Raw genomic sequence first — 14,444 nt, 5'->3', positions numbered from 1 at the left:
ACAAGTATAAATCATCACTAATATCTTGCATAGTTCAAAAAAGAAGAGGAGAGTGCAGTATCTTCAGATAAAGCACCTGTGACTTTAAGTGTCAAGCTGATGGAATCCATGTTGTATGACAGTACAGGTTGGGAAATGTTACAGCTTTATTTAATTGTCATACATTAAATGACAATGGTTCAGAGACACTGGCAATCATGTCACCATCTGATTCATTAATATTAATAATAACACAACAACAATTCCATCCACTATACCATTCCACTAAGATTACATCTTGCCTGAAGAAGAGGCCCGAGTTGCCTTGAAAGCTTGCATATTGTAATCTTTTTAGTCAGCCAATAAAAGGTGTCATTTTGCTTGACTTCTCACTACATCCACTATTCAGAAAGCAAGAGAGACTGCATTGACATCTGCCCAAGTACTTTATTTTTCTGAATTTGTGCATTGTATAATTAAATGTTAACAGAGTTATTCACAATATTATTCAAAATTGATCACTGTTGCTTTAAGTATCAGTAACTTCTGTTCTTGTTTCTCTGCCTTTATTGTTTGAAAAGATGAGATCTAAACAGGTGTTGCTACGTTTTGGGCTTGAGACAAACTGGGTGAAAAACAGTCATTTGCACCATTTCAATTTCTTCTTTTGTAATCCTAATATGGGCTTCCCTTTTAATGTTTGAAAAGTTAAAATCACCCATGACCACTATATCCTCTTTGTTGTTCATAGTCAAACCCAGCTGAAAAAGAAGAAGGGACGTGGGGCTAGCACCTTGACTTTGTAATATCCCTATTGCTGCAGTAACCATCTCTGCAAGACCTTCATCAAGGAAAGCAAACTGGGAGGCGTAAATGAAACAAACCAGAAAAACCCAGGAGTAAACCGCTTCACTAATATACCTTCTCTTCCCTAACACCATTACACAGACTAGAGCATGGAATGTGAGAAAACTCAACAAATAAGGAAAGCAGTACAGTTGCCATGAAAATGGAAAATTACAAAACACAGATACTGGGGATCAGTGAGGTGCGATGGACAACACCTGGACAAATCACATTAGCATCAGGACATATTCAGGTGCAAAGAATGAAGAAGACATACACATGAATGGCTTTTAGTTGTTGCTGAAAAAGAAAGTAAGCAGAAATCTTCTGGAATTGGAGCCAATCAGTGAGATAATCCTGAAAGTCCATTTCCTCTTAAAGTTCACTATTGTACAGAGTTATGCACCAACAAATGAAACACACCAGGAACCCAAGACCAACTTCTATGAACAGCTGCAGAGTGTACTCGATGGAATCCAGGGGGCACACCACTATTCATCTGTGATTTCAATGCCAAGGTTGGGAACAACAACACTGGCAGAGAATTCACTATGGAAACAGAAGGCCTTGGGACCATCAATAAGAACAAATAGCTTTTTTTCTGACTTCTTCCACCATAATGACCTGGTTTTCAATGGGACAATATTTCTTCACTGCAAGATCCACAAGGTTATGTGGGACATAATGACAAAGAACCAGATTGATAATCTAGTGATATCTTGGAAATTGTCAACAACCTTCCTTGACATCAAAGCATACAGTGATGTAGATGTAGAATTAGACCATCTTTTGCTGTTTTGGAAACTAAGAGTCAAGATGCAGAACATCAAAAAGAAGGGTTCACAGAGATATCTGAAGTTCAACATTTCTAAGCTGAAGATGCCACCACAACAAAACTTCATAACTCTGTCAAATAGATATCAAGCCTAGCTGACATAGAAGATGTTACTTTAGAGAAAAAAATATGAAAGAGTCAAAAACACATTCATATGAGCAGCAGAAATGAAACTGGGTTTCAGGAAGAGGGAGTTTAGAAACTGTCTGTCAGAGGACACTCTCAAGAAGACTGAAGAATCAAAAGCCATCAGGTAATGACTCTGTAACACCAAAACTAGTAACACGGTACAATGCATGACCCTGTGCTCAGACCACCAGGGGTATGTGAAAACTAACAAATTCCTAATACAAGAAATTGTATAAGGCAAAAGATTTGCACATGGCTGCTATAGTTCTATGATATCACACTGGCCTTGTAAAGAATCTTGAGGCACTAAGAGAAAAATGTTTGCCAAAGCCAGCCACACGACTAACTTCCAGGAAAATATTTGAGCAACAATTTCTCCAACAAATGCTGCATGTTCACTACAAAAACACTGCCAAATTTTGCCAATCAGCACTGTGATTTGAATATGCAAATTTCTGCCTCTTAAAGTCAATATTTTTATTTGTTGATTTTTATTAATATGATGCTAATGTATATGCTCTGTGCAACGCTCGGAATGGGCTTTATGCAAAGTAAGGATGCAGCAGAAGAGATGGATAGACCACATGAATAGCACGACTATCCAATAGACTGGATAGACAACTAAGAAGGGGGCATTGTCCTGGACAGGAAAAAAGAGACGGGATCACATTTGGCATGTGCAGTGAGGTGTGAAATAGAAGGACAAAGTTCAGAGAAGCTGAAGGAAGATATAAAGTGCAAGTTTCCAAGTGCACTATCCAGCTCCAGTGAAGGTGCCAGACACTGTGGCTGTGAGTAGACATTCCTTCACTAGAAGCAGAAAAGGGAGGGAGAGAAAAATAGAGACGAAAGTGGTGTCCTCCAATCCAAGACAAGCCTGGATGAAACTTAATGGGTCCCCCAAAAGTTATTCTATTATAATACATTCTCATTAAGTGACTCTGAAAGGGGATCCACCCACCACCCTCTAAAGTCATTTACATTTACATGCATGTCTGCTTTTGAACAGGGAAGCATTACTTTCCCCCTCCTCTCCAAAATTCTTTACATATACATTCATAACTGTGAACATTAAAGGGTGAACACAAACAACAGACAAAAAACATGAAAATAAATACAACAATGAAAGTAATAATGATAATAATTTATATTCAGATTTCATATTATTTTAATACCTAAGAATAAACCTTCATGTAAAATTGCATTTCATATGAACATCAACAAAAGCCAAGGCACCAAGAACAACAGGAACTGATTTAATGCAGGAATGTTTTACTTGTGGAGAATTGAATATAGCATATTCTAGACCAGTGACCTAATATTATTATTACTTATTTGACTGACACCCTTTATCCAAAGTGACTTACAACATATGAGATGCAATTGGTTATGTTTATTTTGTTTTTCCAATCTGAGCACAGGTGAAGCGACTTGCTCGTGGTCACATTGTGTTATTAGAAGGATTTTAACCCACAACCTTAGGGTGTGAAGTCCTAAGTCCAAAGTGTTAACCACTAAATCACACTGCATGCCAATAATGTTTACCCCTTTGCTAAAAAAAAAAATTAAAAAATCCTACAAATATTATATACAGAAAAGTACTTAGTTACATACTGAAGCACTTCTGATACTTTTGGTTAACAGCACTATAACTGACACCCACTGCATTATCAGATATCCTGGCAAAGCCAGAAAACACAGTGGGTTTACATATAAAAAGACTTATTCTATGAACTTTTAATCTGTGTAACTATATTGTACCTGTTAGATCATACTCAAGAGATAGGTGTGTTTGAAGACCACGCCATTTATCTGTTCTCTGATTAGTGTAATGAAAATGCTTTGTAGCTGTGTAATGTAAATGAACCTGACTTGAAGAGGCTGCTCTGTTGGGATGAGTCAGTCTGCCATGCTGCACTAAACAAGGCCACACAGGGGCACCATTTGCTAATGTAATAAAGGATATTTATCTTTGGGTTTATTTTTAATGGTGGCTCATGACAGCTCTTTATTAATGGAGCATTTTCCCTAACATTAACTTTTGTGGAATCCCAATAGGGTTATTTTTTCCAGGAATTCTATTCACTGCTGTTAACTGAAGCTTTTGTCTCTTTGTTGCCAATTTACCAGATCTCATTTGCTATGTTAGTGGGACTTTGTATTACTATAACATCCATCCATCGATGTTCCAAACCTAAGCTTTCTAAGCTTTTCCAGGGTATGGTTGAAGTCAGTGGGCAAGGAGAAATTGAACTTCAAATGGATTTTAATGGTGAAATACTCTTTCAGGTGTTCCTGAGGTCTAGGGAAGCATTTGCTAACTATCCATCCATCCATTATCCAACCCGCTATATCCTAACTACAGGGTCACGGGGGTCTGCTGGAGCCAATCCCAGCCCACACAGGGCACAAAGCAGGAAACAAACCCCGGGCAGGGCGCCAGCCCACCGCAGCATTTACCAATTATTCTGGACCAATTATTCAGCCAATAATGTGACCTGAGTTGTGAGGCAGCAGTGCCAACCACTGTACCACAGTGCCTCCCTGAGATAAAAGTTACAGAATTAAATTTCAGGACAGGAACATTTCTTGCAGGCAGGAAGCATAGATTCATTAAGATGTGCCCCTAACAGATCTGATAGCAGGTACTCACCTTTCTGAAACTCAAAAATACAGTTTGGTTTTCTCTGATGGGCTTGCTCACTCACTGCTGCTGCTACCAAATAGGCACAACACTAAAGCATGTGGATTCTTCACTCCTTCTTGTTTTATCATTTGCACAGCACTCTGGGTATATACTATTAATGGGGTAGGCATATGTATTTAACACAGCTCACATAAAAGTCCATACAAAAAGACAGAACCTTAAACACATGAATATCCCGACACATTTACAGTTTTCTTCTGATTGCACAGTTTGTGTTCAAACGTTTCTGCAAGTTTTCGTGTTATTTTTAGTGCACTAATAGGATGATCAATTTAGTGTACTATTTTCACACCATATTTACACATTTTACACTATATTTAGTGTGCTATTAGGATAGTTGAGGGTCTGTCCCATCCAGCATCAACATTAGTTGCTACAGCTCAGTGATACTACACTGGGGCATTAGGAAATAAAAGTGAGTCCATGCCAGCCGCGCAGTGAATTTCCAGGAAAATAATTCTGCAAATAAGGTCATCATGGAACACGGCATATTCACTTTAGCAGAAAAAAAAAGATTTGTATTTTTCCATGCCACTGAGTTTAAATGCATAGTAGATCTGAGTCTAGTGATGTTGGAGGAATGCATAGAATGGTCCTTTTTAGTCTTTCATGAAGAAACATTTGATATGTGTAGTTATGATTAACGGTAAAACCAGCAGAAGGAAAAATCCTGCCACACTGAAAAGCCACAAAGTTTTCAATGTTTCTTTACAGATCAACAGCATCTAACTACATCTTATACAGTCAGATTCTTATTCAGATAAGATTCATATTCAGGTCAGCATCTCAATCTTAAAATACCACTGTCAACTCATTCCACTTTAGTTTTCATTCATGCATTACTGAGTTTCCATTTACCCCATGGCCATTTTTGGTATTTATCCCAGTTAGGTGTGGTGACACAAACACAGACATGCTAAATAAAGTATAGCAGGCCTTCATGTGCCTCCTTGTGCCTCACAATAGACACTGTGCTGCTGTACTTTTGTCTGCTTGTATGCAGACTGAAATCCACCATCCTGCTTGTCGTTTCCGTTTACATTGGAGAACGACCATCCAGAGGACTGATGTGGTCATTCCCACCAAAGTCAATTTGCAGCCTGCCTCTTCCGCTACTACTCCAACATCAATACTGCCACCAAAAGGAAGAGGTTATCATTTGATACCGGATCTTCATCAGAGACACTTCAACAGCAGGTTCCTTAACCATTGACACTATGACATTCCTGACAATGGACATTAAATGTAATTACCTACTGGTACCCCAACTTTTTGTTTGCTTTCTTGTCTACTTTTACAGTATAAAATAAATAAAAAGCAGATCTGACACTTACAACTTCCTCATCGCAGTAGAAAGACGTATTTTTTTTTATCTAGCGCTTCAAGCTTATTAAGGCCATTTTTTACTCAGATATCGATATTGTGAAATTTTACCGTGAAATTAAGTGTAAGATTTAGAGAAAATAATGTAATTGTGCAGCACAGAACAATTCATAGAAAGAATAATTCAATAGTTCAGTAATAACATTGAAATGTTCCATGGTGTGTAGAATGCACCACAGCCATAACATAAGCTGATTGCTAAGAGGCCAAAGAGAGTGGAGCAGCACTCACACCCTCCTTCTCCCTCAGCAGCGCTGGTAGTGGATCCCCACAAAGTGTCCACCCCTCTCATTTCCTCCATCTCCAAAGATACGTAGTTGTTACTCCAGCTCAGGCAAGCATCTCACAACAGACAGGTAATTTACTTACTTATCATTTGCCCTACACAGATATTGAATAGGAACTTTTTTGTTTGTCATAAAATGAGCCTTCAGGAAATTGGGAACAGATTTTTGATGCAATCAACCAATAAAAAGTTATTGAGCGGCAAATATAACAATCTCATTCTTTTTAAACATGCTTAAATATTTTAAACTTCTCAAAATGTACCGTGGTCAACAGTAATTGTTTGTAATTCCTTTAAAGTAAAACTCTTACTGCTGTCATGCATTCCAGAAATATTGATCTAGCCACAGCCTAGATCAGCTCAAAGCTTGAAACAAGGCTGAACAGGGCAGGAGTCCTTCACAGGACCCAATTCACCCATAGCCAGTTTAGAACATGTAAAACATAAGAAGTTTAACAAACAAGAGGAGACTTTTCCGTGCATCAAGCTTGTTTGTTAAACTAATAACTAAGGTCTCCCAATATCTCATCCAGATACTTCTTAACTGTATAACTGCCATTTTCTCTAACAGGCATGGGTGGAAATTTCATGCGAATGTTGGAAGAATTAGTAAACCATTCACAGACAATGACTGGGCACAAGATTCAATTTAGGATGCTGAATCCATGAGATGGCACAGCTAACCACTGCTCACTGTGCCACTTTGTGTTGCATTATATTATACAGATCAGCCACAATATTAAAACCACTGACAGGTGAAAGGGACTATTACTAATTATTTAATTACAATGCCACCTTTCAAGGGTTGAGATATACTGTATTAGCCAGCAACTGAACAGTCAATTCTTGAAGGTGATATGGTAAAAGCAGGAAAAATGTGTAAGCATAAGGATCAGGGTGACTTTGACAAGGGCCAAACTGTGATGGTTAGTAGACTGAGTCCAAGCATCTCTAAAATGATAGGTCTTGTAGGGTCTTACTGGTATGCATTGGTTAGTACCTACCAAAGCTGGTCCAAGGAAGGATAACTGGTGAAATGGCAACAGGGTCACAGGCACCCAAGGCTCATTAATGATTATGATGAGTGAAGGCCAATTCCACAGAAGAGCTACTGTAGCACAAATTGCTGAAAAACTTAATGCTGGTCATGAGAGAAAGGTGTCAGAACAAACCATGCATCAAAGTTTACTGTACTATATATGGGGCTGTGTAGCCACAAACTGGTCAGATTGCTCATGTTGACACCTGTCCAGTTGTGAAAGTATTAACTATGGGCACAGGAGTGTCAGAACTGGACCATGAAGCAGTGGAAAAAGATGACATCATATGATGAACTATGTTTTATTTTAAATGATGGCTGTGTGCATGCATGCTATTTACTTGGGAAAGAGATGGCAGCAGTATGCACTGTGGAAAGAAGGCAAGCCAGAGATGGCATTGTGATGCTTTGAGCAATGTTCTTCTGGAAAACTTTAGGTCCTAGCATTCATGTGCATGTTACTTTGACACATACTGTACCACCTAACTAAAGATTTTTGCAGACCATGTACACCCCTTCATGGCAACAGTATTCCCTGATGGCAGTGGGCTCTTTCAGCAATACAAGGCACTATGCCACACAGCGAAAATTGTTCAAAAATGATTTGAGGAAAATGACAGTGTTCATTGTGTTGGCTTGGGCTACATATTTCCCAGATCTCAATTGAATCAAACATCTGTAAAAACAAATGCAATACATGGAGGCCCCATATCCCTACTTAGTAAACTTAAAGTTCCTGCTGCCAACGTCTTGGTGCCAGATACCACTTGACATGTTTAGAGATCTTTTAGAGTCTTGACAGGTCAGAGCTATTTTCGCATCATAAGGGGCACCCACACAGTATTAGACAGGCAATTTTAATGTTGCGGCTAACTGGCATATATTATATTATATTATATTATATTATATTATATTATATTATATTATATTATATTATATTATATTATATTATATTATATTATATTATATACTGCCCAGGGTTTGTTTCCTGCCTTACGCCCTGTGTTGGCTGGGATTGGCTCCAGCAGACCCTGGTGACCCTGTAGATAGGATATAGTGGGTTGGATAATGGATGGATATTATAATAAAAAAAAATCCTGGGACGACATGTGACTTTTTTCAGAGATACTTTCAAGTCCTGTGAGGTGAGACTTTGTGCCAAGAGATTTAACCACACCCGGGGCCGGAAATAAAAGACAAAGAGTAGATGACAAAGTAGAACATCGTAAAGAGGTTCAAAAAGGTTAGAGATAATTTAAGTACTAAAATTCAAAAGTCTCAAAAAAAAATGATAGTAAACATTGCATTAGCGCAAACAAACATAAATGATTACATAGTGAAATAAGGGAGCAGCAAAAAGAGATCGAATATATTGTCCTATTTTAAATTTTAAGTCGGAGACTTGTAGATCATCTAATTCATCTTGCCATCAGAGAAAAGTAGTGTTTCTCCCCAATGTATAGGCGTATCCATGACAATTTAATGATTTGTTGTTTGGTGAAAAGTGAAAATGAAATCCACATACATGTGCGGCAGAGACATAAAGTGGCTGGCGCATATGCAGGCTGGGGCGTGCGAAGCAAGCAGGAGACGAAGCCCTCTAGTTATATTATATTATTTTATATTATATTATACAGAATATGAATCCTTTTTCTCATTTTGCAAATTTGAGTGATTATACATCATTCAGGACAGGGGATATGAAAGATATTCTTTAAAGTATTACAACCGTATTTTGTTAGGGTGATGGAATTTAGTTTGTTTTCAATTCTCTTTCTTGTAGATATCTGATTTCAGTTTCTCATTGTGGCAAAGTGATTAGTTTTGTAGACTCACTGATCTGGCATCCTGGGTTTGCACGTTCCTCTCCAATCTATATGGGTATTTCTATAAATACTTTTGGTCTTCTGCCCATATTACAATACTATATGTGTTAAGATAACTAGTGCCATGTAGATGTTTGAATGTTCCCTCTGAACAATTGATGTCCTGTTCAGGGTTGATTTCTGCTTTGCTTAAAGCTGATTTCACATTACACACTTTCTTGTTGGTTGGTTATGTCAGATTTTCTAACTGTCGTTGCTGATCTCATCACCAGACTATGTTCATTTAAGTAACTGAAAATCACTAGGTATGTCGCATTTACTGACTGAGCATGGATTTTCAAGTGAAGTCGAGCTTTATCCGACAGTCAATAACGTACTGTCTGACAGAGCCAGCACCACCTGTTTGTAATGTGCCATCTGTTGGAATGACAAAAGGAATGAATTTTATTACTAGAAATATTTGTGATGTCCAATCAATTAGAATGACGGCGACATAGCACCCAGACAAACACACAGACACTTACCCTTTTATTGCAGTTTTTCTCAGTCACTTTGGTACATTTCTCAGATCAGAGTTGAAATTCTCAAAACTACTTGTCCAACCTCCACATCATCTAGTCACTTGCTTACAGCATGTCTTGTTGTTTTGATCAAACTGTAAAAATGCTTTTCACATTTATGACAATTATTATGTATAAGTGTCTGCTGTTTCCTGCATTATTAATTGCTTATGTCATGTTGATCAATATGTATTATATTGGTTGTCTGTTGAATAATCGTACCCCTAAAATATCAAGGCATTATTTCATTGCAAAAGTCATTACATGCAAAACTATATAAGAAACATCATCTGGATGCACTGGGATGCATCATTAGTGATGTATCCTGAGGTCATCGGGCGTTTTAGTCCTCGCAATATCATACACCCTATGCTCAGGCGACCCAGCCAGGGTTGAACCAATTGTCATAATATGTCAAACAATTTCTATTCAGGTGAATTGTGAACTTCACCAATGACGGGGAATGTTTGAAGCATTAGATCAACCAGCGATCAGCCAGTCCTCTAAATAGCTTAGAGATGCATTTAATGAACCTTTGATTGGCAAGCATATACTGACAGGAACAAGGAAATGAACAGGGCCAACAGCCGGGAAGAAGAAGAGGAGCAAGAGTCAGGAGGTAAAACAGAGGAAGAGGCAGAAGAGGCCAAAGACATAGGTACATTCCCAATGAAAAAAGGGCCTTACAATGGTTGTGGCTGGTCGAAGGGTGCAGCCGAATATTGGGAGAACAACCGTATCCTCAATCATTCGTAGAGACAACAGGTATGTAATCCAACATTGTGCACTGTACCGTACAGTAATACAGTATACTTACTGTAATGCTCCATATTTCAGTATTACACTTGCAATTTACAGTATACAATAAATATGCTTCATACAAATACATAATGTATATATACTGTAACACACAAACACATGCATACACATATGCACAAATATATACAGTGTATACGCACAGTGACATATTTTTTAACTCACACTCAATCTCCTGTTTTGTATTACTGTACACCTCAACAGGAGGAGGCTATTTGAACCATAGTCATAGCAAATAATGCCATTAGATTGAGGGAGAATCAGCCATTATAGAAGACAAGAATGTCTTTGAAAACATCCAACCTGTTAGCATCTCAACTATCGACAGAGTGCTGAAAAAACACCAGCTGAGCATGAAACAGCTGTACCATGTACCATATGAAAGGATCAGTGACACAGTGAAGGAGCTACAGTACCAGTATGTACAGGTAAGCCATCTGTGGGCGTACAGTAACTGTGCTTTACAGTAAACAGTACAACACTGTATTGTGATATACAGTATAGTAAGTGTGACCTGTACACATTTGTGATGGCTGTAGAAAAGAACATGCAATATGTATACCTTTGATGTAACTGTATCTTGTACAAAATGAAAATACATTTAATTCTTTAATTCTTTTTTTCTTCCAGGATATAGTGTATAATGGAACTGGAATCAAGTGAACCACCTCACAATGTCATATACCTGGATGAGGCTGGCTTCAGTCTGGCCAAAGGTGGAAGTTGTCATTGAAATGTTATCAGCCACAGTGCTACTGTCGATATGCCTGGTCAACAGGTAAGGAACATCACTATGTGAGCAGCTGCTTCAGCACATCTTCTCACCTTCTTAGACACCGTGTATTCCCATCCATCCATCCATTATCCAATCCGCTATATCCTAACTACAGGGTCATGGGGCCGTGTATTTTTCTTTTTGTATTATTAAGTTATAAAAATTAACATTAGAATATTTAAGAAACTATCAATATCGGTCAAAAAATATTCACATTAGTTGAGGAATAGACAAACAAAAGAAAATGGTCACATTTTTTATTGATCAGACATGTAAGTAAGAATTTCACTGTACTCTGTTCATGTGCCTTTGCTAATGAATGGAACTATTTAATTCTGTTTGTCTGTTACTAGAAAATATATTTATTTCACATCTGTTAAATTCAATTCAATCTTTTTTGTCCCATGAGGGAAATTTCATTTGTCAGCAGGTTTTAAAGAGACTATGACATAACATTAAAAATACATATCAAAGAACATAAACTTAGTACAAATAAATTTGATATAGTATTGAGCACCTGCAGTAAAACATTAGATGAAAGATATTATGCATAACAATTACACCACTATTTAGAATTTATTTAATGATTGATTCAAATGAGAACAGTTCACCCCCATGATTTAAGCCTGTGGATGTAAAGTGAAACTTGTTTAGAAGGTTAAAAGAAATTGAAATTAAAAAGTATTTGCTTTTTATTCTTAAATCCTTAAACCTGTGACCTGATGGCAACAACTGAAACTGTGAATAAATGAAAGAACTTTAACCAGTGAACATTTATAGTTAACATTGGCATAGGACACAATCATCACAATGTCAAGCAGAAAAATGTTACATCCTGTTTATTTCTATAAAACTGATAGGCTACATAAAGTTGTGAAAACATTATACTTAAGACAAATGCTAATTTCATTAATATTAATTAATATCTACAGTTATTTTTGAACATGAAGTGAACATAAACAGTTTGTCCATAGAAAGAAAATACAACAGTTCAAAATAGAAAGGGGATTTTACATAAGGGTGGCACAGTGGGTAGCACTGCTGCCTTGCAGTTAGCAGACCTGGGTTCACTTCCCGGGTCCTCCCTGCAAGGAGTATGCATGTTATCCACGTGTCTGCTTGGGTTTCCTCCAGGTTCTCCGGTTTCCTCCCACAGTCCAAAGACATGCAGGTTAGGTGGATTGGTGATTCTAAATTGTCCCTAATGTGTGCTTGGTGTGTGTGTGTGTGTCCTGTGGTGGGTTGGCACCCTGCCCGGGATTGGTTCCTGCCTTGTGCCCCGTGTTGGCTGGGATTGGCTGCAGCAGACCCCTAGTGACCCTGTAGTTAGGATATAGCGGGTTGGATAATGGATGGAAGGATGGATTTTACATAATTCAGTACTTGAAAAAAAAACACTACAGCCTTCATCTTATATATAAACATCTACGCATGGAAGTGTGTGTGCGTCTGTCCGGCCTGGAAGTGAGAGGAGGAATCAGGGTAAGGGCTCCACCTCCAAGGAAACAGAAAACTCATTTTTTCCGCTAATAACACAAGCAGGGGAAGCACATCAACAAAACAAAACCTCAGAAGAAAGACAACGTCACTTAGCCGCTAACAATGGCAAAACAAAATCCCTTTTACTTTTCCTCCCGCCGCTAATACACAAGCGGTGCGAGCATGTCTGCAAAACGAAACCTACTAGGAGAGAGAGAGAGACGCCCAGAGTACTTCCTTTCATTTACCTGACACCTCTACATTTCAATTTATTTTCTGACGATTTCAATAGTTTCTAAGACACCGGGCTTTTTACAGCACAGGCTTACACAGCTAGTTACAGATGAACGTCTATGAGTGGAAGTATGTGTGTCTGTCTGTCCGGCCTGGAAATGTGAGGCTACAGCATGAAGCTCAAAAAGCCCTAAGTTAACGAGTCTGAAGAAGAACGAAGTACGAGGCTACAACATGAAGCTGAAAGAAAGCGACTCTGTCGCCAAAGTGAGAGAGAAACTTGCCTAGGAACACTTTGAAAACACATCAGATCTCAATAAGAAAAAAAAATCATGCTGATATCTATACTGATATGTACTGGGTAATGTGTTAGGAATGAAAGGATGCCACATTATTTGATGGAAATGAAAATATTCAACCTACAGAGGGCTGAATTCAAAGACACCCTGAAAATCAAAGTGAAAAAATGACGCAACAGGCTAGTCCATTTTGCTAAAATTTCATTGCAGCAACTCCAAATCGTACTCGGTAGTATGTATGGCCCCCACGTGCTTGTATGCATGCCTGACAACAGTCAACATGCTCCTGGACAGTCTGAGGTGCAACCTGGTTGTGTCGGATTGACTGAAACATAATGTCCCAGAGATGTTCTATTGGATTTAGGTCAGGTGAGTGTTGGGGGACAGTCAATGGTATCAATTCCTTCATCCTTCAGGAACTGCCTGCATACTCTCGCCACATGAGGCCGGGCATTGTCATGCACCAGGAGGAAGCATTGGGCATAGCAGCATAGGGTCTGAAAATGGGTCTCCACAGCTTCTCCAGACCCTTTCACATCTGTCACGTGTGCTCAGGGTAAATCTGCTCTCATCTGTGAAAAGCGCAGGGCGCCGGTGGTGGACCTGCCAATTCTGGTATTCTATGGCAAATGCCAATCGAGCTCCGCTTTGCTAGGCAGTGAGCACAGGGCCCACTAGAGGACATCAGGCCCTCAGGCCACACTCATGAAGTCTGTTTCTGATTGTTTGGTCAGAGACATTCACACCAGTGGCCTGCTGGAGGTCATTTTGTAGGGCTCTGGCAGTGCTCATCCTGTTCCTCCTTGCCCAAATCCCATATATATATATTACCCTTTCTTATATGTAAAGTGTAATATCATATGTAATGGGTAAATACTTGATTGTTCGTGCAATGAAAAACAGAAAAAAGAGTGCTAAATTAGCAAAACAATGGGGCCTCAGTGATAAAAAATAAACTTTATAGCGCGGAGTATACTTAATCCAGCCCTGAAGACAAAATGTACATCAAATCTCAGCAAAATGATTAAGTATTTTCATATTTCAGTGTTCTCCCAATTTTTTTCTCTCTGACTCTAATACAGTCAACTAATGTGTAAAAGCGTAAATTACAGCCTAAAATTTGGGCTGTAATTTTGTGTGTAAAACAAATCGGGCCGTGCGATGCAAGAGACGCCAGCTATACACACATGCGCACTAGAATTGACATCACTGTAGAGAATTTCCCTAAAGCGGAACAAGTCAAAGTTGTGC

The sequence above is a fragment of the Polypterus senegalus genome, chromosome 8, assembly GCF_016835505.1.
Source record: "Polypterus senegalus isolate Bchr_013 chromosome 8, ASM1683550v1, whole genome shotgun sequence".
Taxonomy (NCBI): domain Eukaryota; kingdom Metazoa; phylum Chordata; class Cladistia; order Polypteriformes; family Polypteridae; genus Polypterus; species Polypterus senegalus.
The sequence above is the reverse complement of the archived record's forward strand: the minus strand, read 5'-3'. Positions refer to the sequence as shown.